Here is an 18,090-nt window from a genome sequence, read left to right as displayed (position 1 = left end):
AGTAAATGAATGTAGTGTGTGTGTGTGGGGGCCAGTAAATGAATGTAGTGTGTGTGGGTGGGGGTCAGCAAATGAATGTAGTGTGGGAGGGAGGGGAGTCTTAATATAATGTTGGAGGTAGGCTATTAATTTAATTGTGGAGTGCAGATGGGGGCTAATTTTTGTCTGCTATTTTTTTTGTGGGGTGATTTTGGGGAAATTTAATTTAATAGTGGGGCCTATGAATTTATAATGGGGAAAATGGACCTTTAATTTACTGCTGGGGTGGTTTGGGAGCTATTTATTGATTGTGGGCTGTTTGTGGAAAATGAGGTCTATTTATTAAATGAGATTATGTATTAATTAATGCCTGTTATTGTTGTGGGAAATGGTAATAATTGTTAAATGTAAATGCTATTTAAATTATTGCTGGGGCTGTTTGGAGGGAGGGAAATAGATTTATATATTAAATGTGTTTGCTATCTAATGTCAGGGTTGGTTGGAGGGAAAGAGATCTATTTAGCAAATGTGAATATTATTATTTTAATGTTGTGGCTGGAGGGACGCCTAATTATAAAACGTGGGTGCTATTGATTTAACACTGGGACTGGTTGGAGTTTTCTAAATTTTATGTACCCATTTTTTTTCCAAATAGGGCCTCCAACAATCCAGGATCCAGACAACCAGCAAATGAGCTAAAGTAACCAGCAGTCACAAGTAGTGACAGTGACAAGAACAGGTAGGAGAGAGCAGGACACTCTGCCAACTGTCCTGAATCTGGTGGGACAGTCTTGAACTTAAGTGACTGTTAGGACAGTTAGGACAGTTGGGAGGTAAGTCCTGCTTCATCGTGTACTGCTCGTGAAGGCAGAACTGTGTGCACCTAACAGTAGTGCACCCAGTATTACCTGTGTATTTGTCTAAAATGATAATCATGCTACACCATATTGGGTTACCCTGTCTAAAGTGCCCATGCACCCCAGAGCCTTAATCCAGCTGTGGGCCTGAGCATAAAAATATATATATGGATTAAGCAACACTAAAATAGCCTCTTATTAGATAGATAGATAAATATATATTGTACCAAAAACTACTCTTTAAGGATGGGCCGCTACTTATGGGCCAGTGCTGTGTGCTTGTCCTCGGGCTAAAGTCTGCCACCCTGCCCCCTCCCTATAGTAATCATAACAGCCCCCTCCCGCATAGTAATCATTACAGCCCCTTCCCTATAGTAATCATTACAGCTCCCCTGCATAGTGTCGAAGTCAGCATATTGGATAAAGTCATTTCAATTAAAATCGAGCAAACTTGGTTGTCTTTGTCTGAAAAGATGCGTACGGCACGCTACGACGTAAAAGGGCACGCTACGGCGTAAAAGGGCGTACGCAGCTGCAACACGTGGCAACAACAGTATTTAGTCTTTTACCATACATTCGCACACACACGCACAGTTGTAAAATAGTACACATTAATGGTAGTTGCAACACATAGTCATTTATGTCGAAATATAGTAGTATTTATGTGTAATATCATAAGTTATATACATATCAGTAAAACATATGGTACAGGTTGAAGGAATCATATCATGTGTGATATCATAATACTCCTCTTAACATTTGCAACTGTCCGGGCCTATCTACTGCTACTTTTTGAGAATAAATCTTTGTGCGTTGGAAACACAAATCGAGATTCGACAATCGTTATTGGTTAGCGACAATAGGCACTTAACAATAGTAATCATCACAGCCCCCTCCCGCATAGTAATCATTACAGCCCCCTCCCTATAGCAATCATTACAGCTCCCTCTCTATAGTAATCATTACAGTCCCCTCCCGCATAGTAATCATTACAGCCCCCTCCCTGTATGTATCCATGATGCTTTACCCTGTATATCACCTGCTATATGTCACATCTCTATATATACTGTACACAGCACATTTACTGTATAATCTAAACACACAGTTAAATACAATTTTAAAAAAATTGAAGAAAACAAATGATTTAATTTTTTTTTTACTATAGAAGCAGAATCTATACACTAAAATGCGGAGCATTTATAGGTGGTTATTCCCATTTCATACATCATCATGTTTGAGGAGTCCCCAGTTAAACTATCACAGATACCGTCCATCATTCTTTCTTTAAGGGTTTTCTTAACCTCTAACTTCTGCTTTTCCTCTTTAAATTCAGTGATTGCAGGTTGTCTCCTCCTGCACTGGCGTCTCTCTCTCTCACGTGGCCTTCTCAGCCGTGGCCTCTGAGATGGTAAATAGTCTCTTAGCTGTATATAGAGCTCCATTATTATGTCGTCTCTATTCTCCCAGAGCCACCTGACAGTATCAGCCATCCTTACTTTGTAATGTTACCTTGGGCCAGGTAAAAGTAATTGAGGCCCTGGGCAGGGAGACAGCAACTTATACCCTGGCAGGTGTGACATCACAATGCAGAACATGGATGACATCACAGCTGATAGCTCTGTAACCATGACGATGTACCCTTGTATCACACAAGCAGGGTCACTAGGCATTGATTTGTAATGTGTAGCAGTTTTTATATATTAGTAAAGTATTTGGTAAATAGACCAAAAATGCTATTTAGAAAATATACAAAAGCTCTGGTTAGAGAAATAAAATAAAATTTTAACTAAACAAAATTTTATTTCAGTAAAATTCAACTAATTTTATTTCGACTATGATTTAAAAATTATCCTTCTGTGTGATATACGTATAGATTTTATTTTAGGGAAGGGGCTGTAATTATTACTATAGGGAGGGGGCTGTAATGATTACTATAAGGAGGGCACTGTAATGATTAATAAAGGGAGGGGGGTCAGTGGCGGATCCACGGGCATGCTCCCAGCGGCTGCACACTATGTGCAGGTTGGTGTCGCTGCCGGAAGACAGACAGGCAGTCAGAGTATGCTGACCGGCTGCTCTGACTATGTTTAAAACACAGAGTGGCCCGGACAGCCCCCTCCGTATAGTAATTATTACAGCCCCCTCCCTATAGTAATCATTACAACCCCCCTATAGTTCTCATTACAGCCCCATCCCTATAGTAATCATTACACCCCCCTATAGTTCTCATTACAGCCCCATCCCTATAGTAATCATTACACCCCCCTATAGTTCTCATTACATTCCACTCCCTAAAGTAATCATTACACCTCCCTATAGTAATCATTACATCCCCCTATAGTTCTCATTACAGCCCCATCCCTATAGTAATCATTACATCCCAATATAGTTCTCATTACAGTCCCCTGTGTAGAGCAATCATTACACCTCCCTATAGTAATCATTACACCTTCCTATAGTAATCATTACACCCCCCTATAGTTCTCATTACAGCCCCCTCCCTATAGCAATCATTCTAGGCCCCTCCCTATAGTAATAATAACAGCCCACTCCCTATAAGCGGAACAACAAGTTGCCAAGATATATCATCAGATATATGAAATATACACATCAAGCAATATTTCATTTGTTTACCATCTTGTCTGAATGAGCCCATAGAATCCTAACTTTTTAAAAGTTTATGACATGATAAGCTGCAAACGCTTAGGTTAATAAAATCCAAAAGTCTCTATACCATCCAAATACTGAAACCATCTCAGTTCCACTGTTTCATGAAATAATAGCAATACTTATAAATTGCAATTAGGGGCATTTCCTGCTCTTGTCTGTGGGACCTTGTGCTCACCTAATTCGACATACAGAGAGTTGCATCATGCTGCAAGTGATGTAATCCTGTTGATTCGATATGACTGCGTGACAAATCACAAGTCTAGCCCAGCCTCAAGCAGCAGAAGCAGGAAGCATAATATGATATTCAATATTGACTATATTCCGCTAAAGAATCTTGTGGACAGCTAATGGGACAATGTATTTTTTTTTTCCATCATAAGTTGTTCAAAAATATTGTAACTTAACAGGGAAACAGTTTCTGGTAGAAGCCAAAGCTGGGGAATTGAGGTTTCAATTTTTGTGTCTTATTGAAAGGTCATTAAATTTGACGGAGCTTTCATCTAGAATTCATGTCTTGATCCGCCTACATGCAGGGTTAATATAATCTACAGATGACCTTACTAAGCCTTTCTGCTGCACATAAATTTAACTTAATTGTATCCTTCTATTAAAGTTCCCAACTTGCTGTGGTGTATTAGCATATTAAAATTAACTCTGCGGGCTGTAATCACTTCACCTTAATAAACGAACTTACTAGGGCAAATTTGATAAAAGTTATAGTACACCCTTGTGGTGTTACCTTCATACCCCAGTAGGAGATTTGATAATATTACATTTGCAATCATCTTCATCCACCAAGGATACTCAATAACAAATTAACCTTTTCCAAAATCCAATAAGCAGACAAAAAAAAAAAATTATTATCAGTTAAAAAAAATGGTAACATGTTTCAAACGATTGTGACGTTTTCTCACAAATTAAAAAAATGTGCACAGAAGTAAAAAAATTGGGCAACCTAGAAATATGTTTTTGTTTTTCCGCTAAATTTTAATTTCACGGTACAGAAGCGTCCTTTTCAAATATATAATTGGTGAATTATATTGGTACAAGTACAGATTTAGATATATTGGGCCAGCGGTGGGATTCAGCCGGTTCGCACGGGTTCGCCAGAACTGATACCTAATTTTAGGCTCAGTTCAGCGAACCCGTGACTACAGATTGAGTCCACCCTCTTCATTGGTGGGAGGAGCAGGGAACTTTAAAAAAAATAAATACTCACCTGTCCGCGGCATCGGCACTCCTCCTCTCTGCTCTGCCCGACGTTCAGTGAGGAGCGGCGCAGAGAGGAGTGGGCAAGCAAGAAGAGAAGAAAGAAGGTGATAGAAAAGGTAAGTGAAGGAACAGAAGCAAGGGGAGCAAAGGTAGCATGGCAGAGTGTTTTGAGGGGCAAAAATAGCATGGCAAAGTGTGAAGAGGGGCAAAAGAAGCATGGTACAGTGTGAAGAGGGGCAAAAGCAGCATGGCACAGTGTAAAGAGGGGCAAAAGCAGCATCGCATAGTGTTTTGAGGGGCAAAAGCAACATCAGAGTGTTTTGAGGGGTAAAAGTAGCATGACACAGTGTGAAGAGGGGCAAAAGCAGCATGGCACAATGTGAAGAGGGGTAAAAGCAGCCTGGCACAGTGTGAAGGGGGGAAAAAGCAGCATGGCACAGTGTGAAGAGGGGCAAAAGCAGCATCAGAGTGTTTTGAGGGGCAAAAGCAGCATGGCACAGTGTGAAGGGGTAAAAGCAGCATGGCACAGTGTGAAGGGGCAAAAGCAGCATGGCACAATGTGAAGGGGTAAAAGCAGCATGGCACAGTGTGAAGGGGCAAAAGCAGCATGGCACAGTGTGAAGAGGGGCAAATGCAGCATGGCACAGTGTTTTGAGGGGCAAAAGCAGCATGGCACAGTGTGAAGAGGGGCAAAAGCAGCATGGCACAGTGTGAAGGGGGGTAAAAGCAGCATGGCACAGTGTGAAGGGGGGTAAAAGCAGCATGGCATAACATAACATTTCTTATAACATAATCTAGTTTATTGTACCTTTTTTATTGTTCTTATTTGAGTATTAAATGCATAAATTATCAAACTACCTTTCGGTATATCTTTTTGTATACTTAATACGGTTATTAGGGCAGAGAACCGGTTGTTAATTTATTTGAATCCCACCCCTGGATGGGCCCCAAAAATGAATTAGGCTGTAAACTTGAAGCAAGGACCTCCAAGGTAGCATTTTATGAATTACTTTCTGTGCCCATGCTACACTTGAAAGACAGCAGGAGCCTATGTTGGTGTTAGAAGTAGGATTTTGAGTTTTAGGAGAAATGGAACAAGTGCTCTCTTTGCTACCTGCTACAAACTGCATGTCTATTGGGAGGGTGTAGCTGGGAGAGTAGATAGGCAGCTGGAGGAATTTTTAAGCTAGTTACTGGTGGGGTGGTTGATGATAAAACCCTTGGGCAATAGAGTCTAACCAAAATAGGCGAAATATAATTAATGATGTTGTAAGAGAATTATACGATTAAAGATTATTCCCATTATAAGAATAACCAAAACATATCTTGGTGGGTGCTTTTGATTGCGTTACGTTGAGTTGAGACCTTACATTAAATTATCAGGCACTTTTATATACCAAACTATTTTTGTGACCAGTGCTTTGTGTGGGCTTCCCCTGTATATGTTTATGATTTATTTTTTTTAAATTGTTAAGAACAAGTAAATTTATCCTAATCATGCTAAAGTAAATCTTTTAGAAATTTATAAAACAAGTGCTCAGCTTGTTATCTTATGCACTTGGGTTGGATAGGTTGTGTGCCTATATAATTTACAATTTTAGGATTCTGCCTGTTAGATGGGCCTTACATTAATATATTAATAGATTAACTAAGTGTTTAACATGCTTTTGGTTTGCAAGATAAAAATTTTTTTGCGTAGTTTGAATTATAAGAGTTACGAACGTTTAAACCAAAATCATCTTCTAGCTTTCAAGGGTCTTGTTATTGAGGCAGCGGCATATAGTAGGATACGTACCATATGTGTTCTTGTGTAACAAAGACGCATTATGTAGTGTGGGTTATAATGTGGGTATCAGAATCTACAGCAATTAGCAGAAACACACACAATATTATACAGTCCTGAGTAGTAGAAAATGTGTTTTTATATTTAGTGGGTCCATCATCCATCAGAATAGGTTCCTTTTTTGGCCACTCATGTGACATTTTCATATTTTATTTGTTAACTTATGTGTTATGCTAACCAACACCTCATATTATACACAAAATCAAGTATGCCAAATTGTTTTTCATATCTAAAAAAAGAAACGAATGATGCCTTTAAATGATCAGTTGACTTTTTTGCTGGTTATTTTTTTGTTATATCAGCAAGAAACTGCTGTCCTTTTAGGCATCCTGTTGTGAGACTACAAATCCCAGCAGGCACTGTCAGCCAGGCATCAACATCATCTTTAAAGCCACAGGTTGCCTCTTATGTTTGGTTACATTATATAACGAGTATTGCAATTTTTTTGGAAGGAAAAATGCCTCTATCACCATGGTTTTCCAAAAATAAAGAAATAATGATGACTTAAGCTGGGTACACACCTATGCAATCTTACTTCAGGTGTGATTTCTGTTGTCACGGGTGCTAGGGCAGACAAAGTCACACAAACTGCAATCCCCTTCCCAACATCCCAGGTACTCACCCGATTATGAGGGACCTCTACGAAACGCACTGTACCTTTCTTCTCCTCTAACGGAATCCATCCCTCACGCAGGATTATCAGCTTGCCCCCATATCTTCATCCTGGCTCCTCTTCGGCGCTTGGGTCTTCTTGGTGGGGGCGCTCTTAGCCTTTACAATCGTTCCACTCCAATGATCTCTTCTTTTCCTTGATCTCATCGTCTTCTGACTTGTGCGCCATCTTCTCCATCATCTTGGAGAAGACAGTGCTTCACAGGGATTATAAAAAAAACAGTTTATACAGGTCTCTAGGTGGCAATCTAAAGAAGGGCACCTGGCAATCTCAAGGAACAATGACCAAAGGAATCCACCAATGCCAGTTCTTGGGAGGTCAAGACCCTTCAACCTATGAATGAACACTTTAATGCTGTAACTGTGTATCTTTGTGATGTCACTGTAGTGTGTATAAATTGTTCCCCTCTAGCTTTGGAAACCAGAGCGTTATGAAAGAAGCTTGTTTTGCTGCCAACAGCGCAAGCGTATGCATGCCAACCTTTGCATTGTAATACTGTGAATAAAACCTTTGTGCTTTGGAACCACAGTAATTGCATAGAAGAATCTTTATTGCAAACCATACATACGGACATAGCAGTACGATAAAACATGATCGTGGGAACGTACACACTCTTGCAAAATTTATCGTGCAGATCACACGTGAATCGTGTGATCTGCACAATAATTGCAGTGTGTACATAGCTGTCAAACGAGTAACATCTGCATCCCATCGATTTATCATTGCATGCAGGAGTAACTCTGGAGCAGACAAAGCTATGTGTCTGGAATTTCGCACCGACAGAGGTTTAAATGTAAGGAATAGGTCTTGGTTACGGAACAAAAGAATTAATTTTATCACTTGGTTTTGCCGTTTCAGAATCTGGCTCCTGGGGAACTGAACCTCATGACAAATGAGCACCCTATAGTTTTTTATTGCCGCAGTAAATCACAGAGCTGACAGCAGGTAATAAGAAGGCTTTTGAGTATTTTTAAAGTTTGCTTGAGCATATGAAATATAATGTAAGTTTGCATAACAATTACAATAGGTTTGCATCCAATCTCCTACCCAAGCTAGAAGCAATATTAAACTGTAACACCTAGCGATATTAATGAGATTTTTTAACATGACAAAACCTGTAAAAGTATAAATCACAATATAAATATCAATATAATAAATAGAAGCAATATAAAACATATTGTGCTTGGATAATTGCATCTATAGGTCACCAATAAGACTTGTAATATTAGTCTTGAAAATAGGCACATACATCATCTGCTTTACATTTATCAGTCACCTATAATTTTCTGCTTCCAGAATGCAAATTGCAACTGGCAGAATCAGGTTTATTAAACCATAAAGGTTCCAACATAAACAAATAATATGGGGGAATTAAACGTTAATTTGCAAAATAGTGATTTAAAAATAGTGATTAAACATGGGAATTCAACCTATAAATCTCCAGGTTCTCAAAACCAGCATCCAAAGACTAAGATTTACTAAACTGCGGGTTTGAAAAAGTGGAGTTGTGTCCTATAGCAACCGATCAGATTCTAGATGTCATTTTGGAGACTGTACTAAATAAATGATAACTAGAATCTGATTGGTTGCTATAGGCAACGTCTCCACTTTTTCAAACCCGCAGATTAGTAAATCTAGCCCTAAATATTGTGAAATTGCTGATTTATAATCACATTGAAAATCGCAATGGAGATTGGGGGAAAATTATTTTAAAATCAGCCTTATAAATTAAAGATAATAATAATAATCATAATTTATATTTTCTATTGTTTAGTATTACTGTGTATTTTAACAGGGATAACAGATATTACCTATGCAAATCTTACCCTCAACTGAAATGAATTGGTCTATTGAATTAAGGGTAAACCTCTGTCTACTGAGCTTTCTTTTACTAGCTAAATTTGCTATATTTTATTAAATTAAATTATTTTATATTACTATTATAAATAATATTTTGCAGCTGTATCTGCTTATTCCTATAATTACATTATAATCACCAAGGGACAAGACATAATTGTGCATTAATGGCCATTGTTACAAGAGTTATAGGAGAGGATATGACCTAACAAATGATGTCACTATTTATGAGGCTGATACAGACGCAACAATGAATAAGTCAATGGAAAACAAGATAATGGTCATGGTACATATCTAGAGTCTAGAGGTAATTATAGCTGCTTTATCTTAAATCACTTAGGCTAAATAAAGGACACTTTTTGGGTACATTACTGATCATTACATTGCTATGCAGCCTGCATTGCTAATGTTGAAAAGTCCTCCTTATAAGACATATAGTACATTACCTTGGGCAGGGGTTGGCTGGCAAATTTCAGCCCGGAAGGGGGGATGGGGGGGATGCAGGTAGCCCAGAGACCCAGCCCACTATAGGGCCGATGCCCCCTCGCCCCTCAGCCCATGTCTTTGGGAGAACTTCCTCCAGTATCAAGAGCACCTTTAAGCTCTTTGCTAATCTTCACTCTCCCTAACCTCCTCCATCCTAATAATAAGCACTGAGCAGAAAACTAACTAAACTGAAAGACAAATTCCACTGATAAGACTATTAACAATACAAACAGAAATTGACAGTACATCACTCAAACGTTCACTATATACACCTAAAAGCTCAACCAATCTCTTAATCGATATGAAAATATAAATTTGGCCCCTCTCTTCTATAATTTGACGAAAAAACTGCTACAAATGTCATGACTTTGAACAAATTGGAGGGTTGAAGAAAGAATTCCAGTTCTTTGAGGGGGCAGTTTCTAACTTTAGTAGATAACTCTGAACATTAAGGGGTATATTTACTAAACTGCGGGTTTGAAAAAGTGGAGATGTTGCCTATAGGAACCAATCAGATTCTAGCTGTCATTTTGTAGAAGGTACTAAATAAATGACAGCTAGAATCTGATTGGTTGCTATAGGCAACATCTTCACTTTTTCAAACCCGCATTTTAGTAAATATACCCCTAAGTATCTGCAAATATTTTCATATTAACTGCCTCTTATGCTTTGATTGGTGTTTTAAAATAATATACAACGTACCCTGCCTATATCACTTACCTGCCAAAGTACTACACCAAACCGACCCTACCAACTAGCGTACAATCTTTGGTCACTGGTCACCAAGTTTATAGAGACGTAGAGAATTATACCAGTGCCAAAAACACTGAAACCATCATGATATGAAAAAACTAATCATTATTACAACAAAATAATACATTTTTCAGTTTGGCCATTATTTGATATCACAAATGCAAAAACGTTATGAATCAACAATTCTTACTAAGCTGTTTCGTGTGTCTGACACCAGCATCTAGAGTTCTAACGCCAGATATTTTTGTGGGTGATTTTCTAAGTATGACTGATATTTTTTCATTTGTGATATGAGTTAATGATCAATTTCAAACGTTTTATTTTGTTGTAAAAAATCATTCCTTTTTTTTTTTTTTAGAATTTTGTGAGATCTGATCCTTAAAAAAGTACAGGGGGTAAATGTATCAAGGTCCGATTTAGCAAATCCAGCCATTTTCTCGGGAGAGTTGAAACTTGCAGATGTATGAAGCTGAGATTTCATGCAAAATCACCAGAGTTGTGCTTCTGTCAAAATCGCTATTTGCAAATTCGATAGAGATCAAACTCGCAACTGTTTGCCACTGCAGCTATACAAGTCTCAAATGTCTGAAGCTGTATGACAGGGCAGTGTAACAGTGATGTGTATACAACTCGCTGCTACAACACAGGAGAGTTTGCCAAACACGGGAGTGTTTGCCAAACATGGGAGTGTTTGAAATCGCAGCAAATCGCCGGAGATGACCAGCGATTTTGAAAATCAGGGTAAAAATCGCAGCTTGATACATTTGATGAGTTTGGGACTAAAATCGCAGGTTATCACCCGTGATTTGCCACGATTTTAACGCGCTGGCAAAACGGACCTTGATACATTTACCCCCAGGTCTGTGTTCTAGGAGCACAAGAGTTTTTGAAATAATGAATAATGTTCATTTATTGTAGTTGTTATTTAAAGACAAAAGTTAATACATGAGTTAACATAACTACCACCCAATTCTAACAATATTATTTATATGACATTAGTGCAGTATAACCAAAACTTCACAATGAATTATGATAACCATTACATATGTCTATCATATAACAAGATCCAATTGTACTGTTGTTTATTTTCAAGAATAGTTTATAACAGTTATAGTACGACTTGTAGCTAAAAGGGCTAAACCATTCTGCCAGTGATTGCAATGAATTCTAAACTATTCAGGGCAATTCTTAAATGTTACTCATGGGTTTCTCCACGCAGACACTGCAGGATACGTCCAATACCTATGTGGATTATAAACTCTAAAAAGAACACACAGAACAAAAAACAGTTAATGTCACCTGCTAATAATAAAGGCATTAATGCTAAAACAGTTAGTCTTTTTTCCCATGAAATACATTTATGTTCTTAATGTCAACTGAACATAAAATAATCTTTTACAGTTGCTTCTGATTGCAAACACGTTATAGCATGCATACAAGACTGTCATCACTAGTGATCAGGACTTAGACTAGCCCTGTAGCTGGAGCAAGAGATGCGGCACAAAAATAAGTAACTTTGCAATGACTAGAGATTGATTGGGACGTGGCTGCAAGCACTTGAGTTTGGCACACCCTAACTGTACATTGACAGGCTGCGTTTACTGGCGTATGGTCCGGTTCTGGGAATGGTCAGAGTGATTTTGCATACAATGCACTCAAAATTATCAGATACCTGCGCTGATGAATCAGGCCCACTGTGTGTAAGTCAATAAAAGCTTATTACTACACTTGCTTCAAAGGTAGGTGGAGTGTGTATATTTGGAGCATGTGATGTCACCTGTAGTGTCTGTATCCTGTCCTATCCTGTATAGTTGGGTTTTTATATTTCAGAGATCGGATGTCTTCCCAGGATCACAGACTATCCCAGCATGCCAAGAAAAGGGCTACAGGCAGGCAACAAATTGTGGCTTCAAAAGGAAAATGCTGTGATCAATTCCAATCCTCACGATTTCATATACTGAAATATACATCAAAGAAATATTGTTCACGATCCTATACTAGTGATGGCAGAAAGTAGTGTGAGATAAATATTAAGAGTGCAGATATAAAAAATTGTTGCAGATTTAACTTGAGACATTGTTAAGGTGGAAACTCTCATGAAAAACCTGCTTTTCCCCTGTTGCGTTAAAATACAAATAAAATTACACGATACTAGTAATATTTAGTGTTAAGCAACAATCGTATACGCAGATATATGAAGAATTCAGAACACATTTTCAAATACATTCAACCCTCATTTTTCCTTGATGGAATTTTCACATTGTTTTCACAGTCTCTTGATTCCCTAATGATTTTCCATGGGCCAATTTCTGCAATTTTGGAAGCATTTTTTTTTAGCAATTTACCACACAAAATGTACTTTGTCTCAAAGCAGCCTATAGGAAAGTATGTTTCATATTTCTCACTGGTCAATAGAAACATGTGACCAGTCTCATTAACCATTGGGTAGGAGTGTATCTGACATATGATCAGCTGGTCTGGGCAGCTACACAGTTATATGTAAAGATTTATTGACCAGCATTAAGGGGTAGATTTATCAAAACTCCTAAAAAGGAAAAGTGGAGATGTTGCCCATTGCAACCAATCAGACTCTAGCTATCATGTTCTAGAATGTACTAGATAAATGATAGCTAGAATCTGACTGGTTGCTATGGGCAACACCTCCACTTTCCCTTTTAGGATTGATAAATCTACCCTTAAGAGAGTAAGGTAGAGAATGTGTGCTCAGTGAATTTAGTGTGCTAATTTTTCATGACTGAGGGGCTTATTTATGAAAAAGTGGTGTTAACGATGCTTATTTATCAATGCTTATTGTGGCAATAAAAGCCTCTTATTGGCGCAATTTACCATAGAAAATCCTGGCCTGACGCCGTTAATGGTCAACTTAGCTCTAAGCCTGGCCAGTCGCTTCCAATAAGTGCGTGAGCCGGCATGAGCAGTGAAACCAAAAAGATTTGATCCTTTCAGTTCCACTAATTAAAAAGAAACAAAAGCAAAAAATAAAAAGAAATTAAAACAAAACAAGATTAAGCAGTGACTACAATGGCAGACTTTGTACATACTGAATTTTTTTTAACACACTAAAGCAATGTGGACAATTACAAATTACCTTGTGCCTATTTACTTGACATTTTGTGTGTTTATAAACTTTTATTTCTTTACACTTTCCTGGATTCTATATCAGTTTTACACAGTCTTCTGAAATACAAAGTGGGATATGACTAACTGAAAACAGACACAGATAATAAGGATTTTCATCACTACACGTTGCCCATTATTGTAGAGTCAAACATGTTTTCTATATAAACTGGTGAATATTCTACAGACTTTTTATGTTTTACATGCAGTCCTAGTAGAGATTAAATCCCATGTATTGCAGGAAAGTCCCGGGTTCTGCCACTGAAAGTCCTTGGCTCAGACTACTTTTTTTTCTATTTTTCAGAATCCTGATAAACCTGGATTAACAGGATTAGTGGTAATAATTTCTTAAAACAGTTTTACGATGTTTGGCACATGAAAGGGAATAGAGGGTAATTGTACATATTGCAGGTCACAAGAGAGTCCTGGTTTACTGTTTAATAAATACGAGACACCCACATTTATTGGAACACTTGATAAAAAGTAGAAAGTAACTTTACCCGTGTGCCTCAAATCCATTGCTTAATGTTCTGTATGGTTTATTATTATTATTAATGTGACTGCTTAATATAGGCTTTTGTATTCACCATAAGATGCAGATACAATCATTTCATACTACAGGTTAATTTGCATCTTTAGTTCTGTTTGAAAATATGAAAGGGAAAACACTAAGGAGTAAATGTATCAAGCTGAGAGTTTGCCGGCGGGTTTGAAAAGTGGAGATGTTGCCTATAGCAACCAATCAGATTTAGCTGTCATTTAGTAGAATGCACTAAATATATGATAGCTAGAATCTGATTGGTTTTTCAAACCCGCCGGAAAACTCTCAGCTTGATACATTTACCCCTAAGTGGGAGATTCAATTGCTGGTGATGTGTTGTGTAGACATCACCGCGATGTCCAGCTGCGCACATTGCCAGCCATTATGGCAGGAATCTCCGCTCATTTATAGAGTGCAAGGAAAGATGAGCGGGGATTCCTGCCATAACATCAAATTGATGGGTCTCCGTGGACGTTCCGCAGACACGAGTTGAATACCCCGCTAAGTAAGTGAGTAAGAAACCCCTATCGGACTTGAGCAAATCTTTGAAATGTGTGCAGGGAGTGAAGGTTGGGGTCTACAATTATAAAATATTGTTATGGCGATGATATTCTCTTAACCCTAACACAACCACCATGAAATCATAGATGAATATGGTAAAGTCTCAGGCTACTACATCAACTTTACTAAATCAGAGGCTACAATGCTACATATCCTTGAGCAAGGCAAAACAAATCTTACCAATGCATTTCTTTTCAAATGGCAACCCAAAAAAAATACTTTGCAATCCTCGTTACTTCTTCATATTATACTCTCTATCAAGAAAATCTTCCCCTGCTCATATCCAGATATCCAGAATAACGTCAGAACTAAATACTAATAAATCTCTGATAATATTGTGAATGGGAAGAAACAAGCAATTAAGGTGAATATAATTCTGAAACTATTATATTATTTTCAGACCCTATCAGTGGCGGTATTGTATTCAATGTTTTATTAACCATAAGTTTGTTTGTATCCTTCTCCTGTAGTTATCCCATACTTACCAACTTTTCACTCTTCACCTCCAGGAGAAGAAGTCACATGTTCCAGGTCATCCAGTGGGTACACAGGGAGAGTTCACTAACTGTCACAGTTTCCAGACCACCTAGCAGGTTACCTGTTCCAGGTCACCCAGCAAGTGCACAGGGGGAGTGCATTAACTGTCACAGTTTCCAGGTCACCCAGCAGCTGCATGGGGACAGTTCACTAACAGTCAGTTTCCAGAGCAATCAGTAGGTGCACAGGTGTATTGCCAAATGACACATTTTACAGAGGACAATGGTAATGTATAGTTGTAAATGGCAGTTGGACTTTTGCAAAATAACTCCGAAACGATGCACCAATTACAACTTCAAATTTGTTCTGCAAATCTACAGACCAAGACCTTTGATTTGGTATATGATGTGCCCAATTCAGACAACGGCATCACAGAAATAAGTCACAAAAGTAGTACTTATGCTATTAATATATAGATTATTATGTTTATACTTTAATTTGCAAACAAAAACAGAAGAAAAACAAACATGTGACCATGTTTTTTCCTATGTTCATGTTTCTGTTTTGTAGGTCGAGAAATAGCAGAAATGGAAAACTGAAGGAATGTGCAGGGTCCCCATATTTGGAGCCTTGAGATTTAAAGATTCAAACCCTGATAAATACGATAGCCTCTATTTCCTGACACTTCCTGTGCGTGGATTGCTTGTTAACTAAGCTACATATTTTCTTCTGCAAGCTGCTGAATTACTGGTGTAATGGAGCAGGGCTGTGGACTAGAAACACGTAGAGTGTTGTCTACTACAAATATTACCTGCATCACTGAGCTGAAAAATGTAAATGTCACACAAAAGAGTAGTAGCAACTTAGCGGGTGTGGAAATCTTATACATTTAAAATTGAAAAGAAAATATCAGAACATTTTCATATTTGCAACGACTGAATAATTCCCTGTAGAAAAGAAAATATATTGTTTTTCCAAACATAACATTAATCACCCACTCACATCCTACTTTTGCAGTCATGTCTTAATCCTGCCACAGACGACACTGATGCTTGGTGTGATGGGCGACGAGTCTATTGTCCAATTTGGCCAATCCTGTAGTGTGCAATCTGGACAAGATTCAACCACCAACACACTTGGGATATCCTGCCACCACCACAAAGACTGGGGCCTGTTAATGGAGTCAAAAGATTATCCCAGGCAAAATTAGATAGTGGTGATCAGCAGTCATGTTCTGACTATATTTAATAACAAACCCAATAATTGATTTTGATCAGAATATTATTGACGATTGTAGTCATTTTCAGCCAGTAACAGGAAAATTGGCCCATTTTGGCTATGATATAGCCAGCATTACTAAATTAGAGAATCACATAAATTACTGCCAGAAATTACTCGCACATCCGTAAACCCCTTACACAATGGGTAGGACCAGACCTCACTTAGACAGGGCGGCAGGGATAAGCAGAGAGTGTATTATCTAAGTAACAATACCTGCCGCACCTCTTCTGACACTGCCCCTCCTCCTGTATTCTTTTATTGTGGTCTTATGGTGGGCTCAGCTTCACCCATAGCCCAAAGGAATAAAGACGGTGAGTACTTTGTATCTTTAAATCCCAAAGCTTCTCATTCCAAATTCTTTTCCGTGTTTCTTCTCTTTTATTTCCTAGATTTGAGGTCTTTGCAATTTGCTTTTCTGAAATTTCTTTCCATTTGGCGTTCATATTCCTCCCTCCAGCGTCCAATGTTTTTTGATTGCATGTCTTAGTCATTTACTCTCTCCCTGTCTCATTTTATGTGAGATCAGTATCCAAACAGACAAGACCAACTCTTCTGTCACTTCTCTCACCAGCACCTTCTCTTTCCATCCACCGCCTGGGTCCTGTCTTGAGTCTTACTCGGCCTCTAACTTTTGCAGCTTAACATTGACCCCTGTGGTCATTACCAGCTATTCTTTAGTATTCGTATGACCATGAACAATCCACCAGCTCAGCAGAATATTTGGCTGTCAGACCAGTTCCCTCAGTATATCACTGCTATTACTATATTGCCACATTCTACTAATTATAACTGCAAAAAATATCCTATCACCTGCTCTCGATAGCATCAACCCCATCATTACTATAACAGCAATGTATAATTGAGCCCAGACACACTCACTCAACATTGAAACGCAAGAGGAACCCACAAGGTGTACCAGGAGTAAGCTGGGTACACACAATAGGTTTTCCACCAGATTATCGTGCCAAACAAACAATAACCGACTGTTGGTTCCGATATAGCATTAGTGTATACGCTGCAACGATCATGTTTTATCTCACCAATGTACGTCGTATCGTTTGATTTCATTTTATAACTGGACTAAAAATCTCTATAAACAATGGAACAATGTCGGGCAGATTCTGCATTGTATGCACTCAGGACCGGCAGTGTCCATAGATCTCCATAGAGTTTACAGAGTCACCATCTTTCCACCCGATGGTTATGACAGATGAAGAGCACAGATCCGAAGGTAAATCTTGTAATACGTGTATAGTGTGTACACAGGAATCGGCATGGAGATGGGGACTTTCAGTCGTTGGTAAAATCGTTAAAGATATCACACAGGGAGAAGTTTTGTGTAGTGTGACTATATTTACTACAAACTAATGCTATGGGACCATAATGAACTTTCCCATGCTAAGCAATCATCTCACTTGCCTGGATCCTTCTACATCCCATACCTGAACCTCCCACTTACTTCACAGCTGAAGACTTCGCTGTATACTGTAATATCATTTTATACTTTACATTTTTACTTGTCCACTTTGGACAAGCACTTCTTAATCACGTACAAGCAACATGTATTACAAACAGGGGAAGACCCCATTACCTAGGGTGGGAGATAGCTCTTGGTACTGGAGGTCTTAATCTGTCTCTCTAGCTCTGTAGTAGAGCTCTACTAAAGAGCGATGTACAAAGAGTAATGCAGGGGAAATGCCGCGGAGAGTTGGGTACAAAATGCAGACAACAGAAATTTCGACTGGCTAAATGCAGACACTTC

The 18,090-nt window shown here is 38.5% G+C and overlaps 1 long non-coding RNA gene across 1 annotated transcript; it reads right to left on the bottom strand.

The window, feature by feature from the left end:
- Positions 1-11,533: 11,533 nt before the first annotated feature.
- Positions 11,534-16,182, bottom strand: LOC142103597 (uncharacterized). Its single transcript, XR_012679397.1, has 4 exons — positions 16,050-16,182; positions 15,056-15,239; positions 12,108-12,287; positions 11,534-11,590 (listed from the first exon to the last, which is right to left on the bottom strand). It is a non-coding gene; the product is annotated as an uncharacterized LOC142103597 (long non-coding RNA).
- Positions 16,183-18,090: the final 1,908 nt, after the last annotated feature.

The sequence above is a fragment of the Mixophyes fleayi genome, chromosome 10 (genome assembly GCF_038048845.1).
Source record: "Mixophyes fleayi isolate aMixFle1 chromosome 10, aMixFle1.hap1, whole genome shotgun sequence".
NCBI lineage: Eukaryota > Metazoa > Chordata > Amphibia > Anura > Limnodynastidae > Mixophyes > Mixophyes fleayi.
The sequence above is the reverse complement of the archived record's forward strand: the minus strand, read 5'-3'. Positions and strand labels throughout refer to the sequence as shown.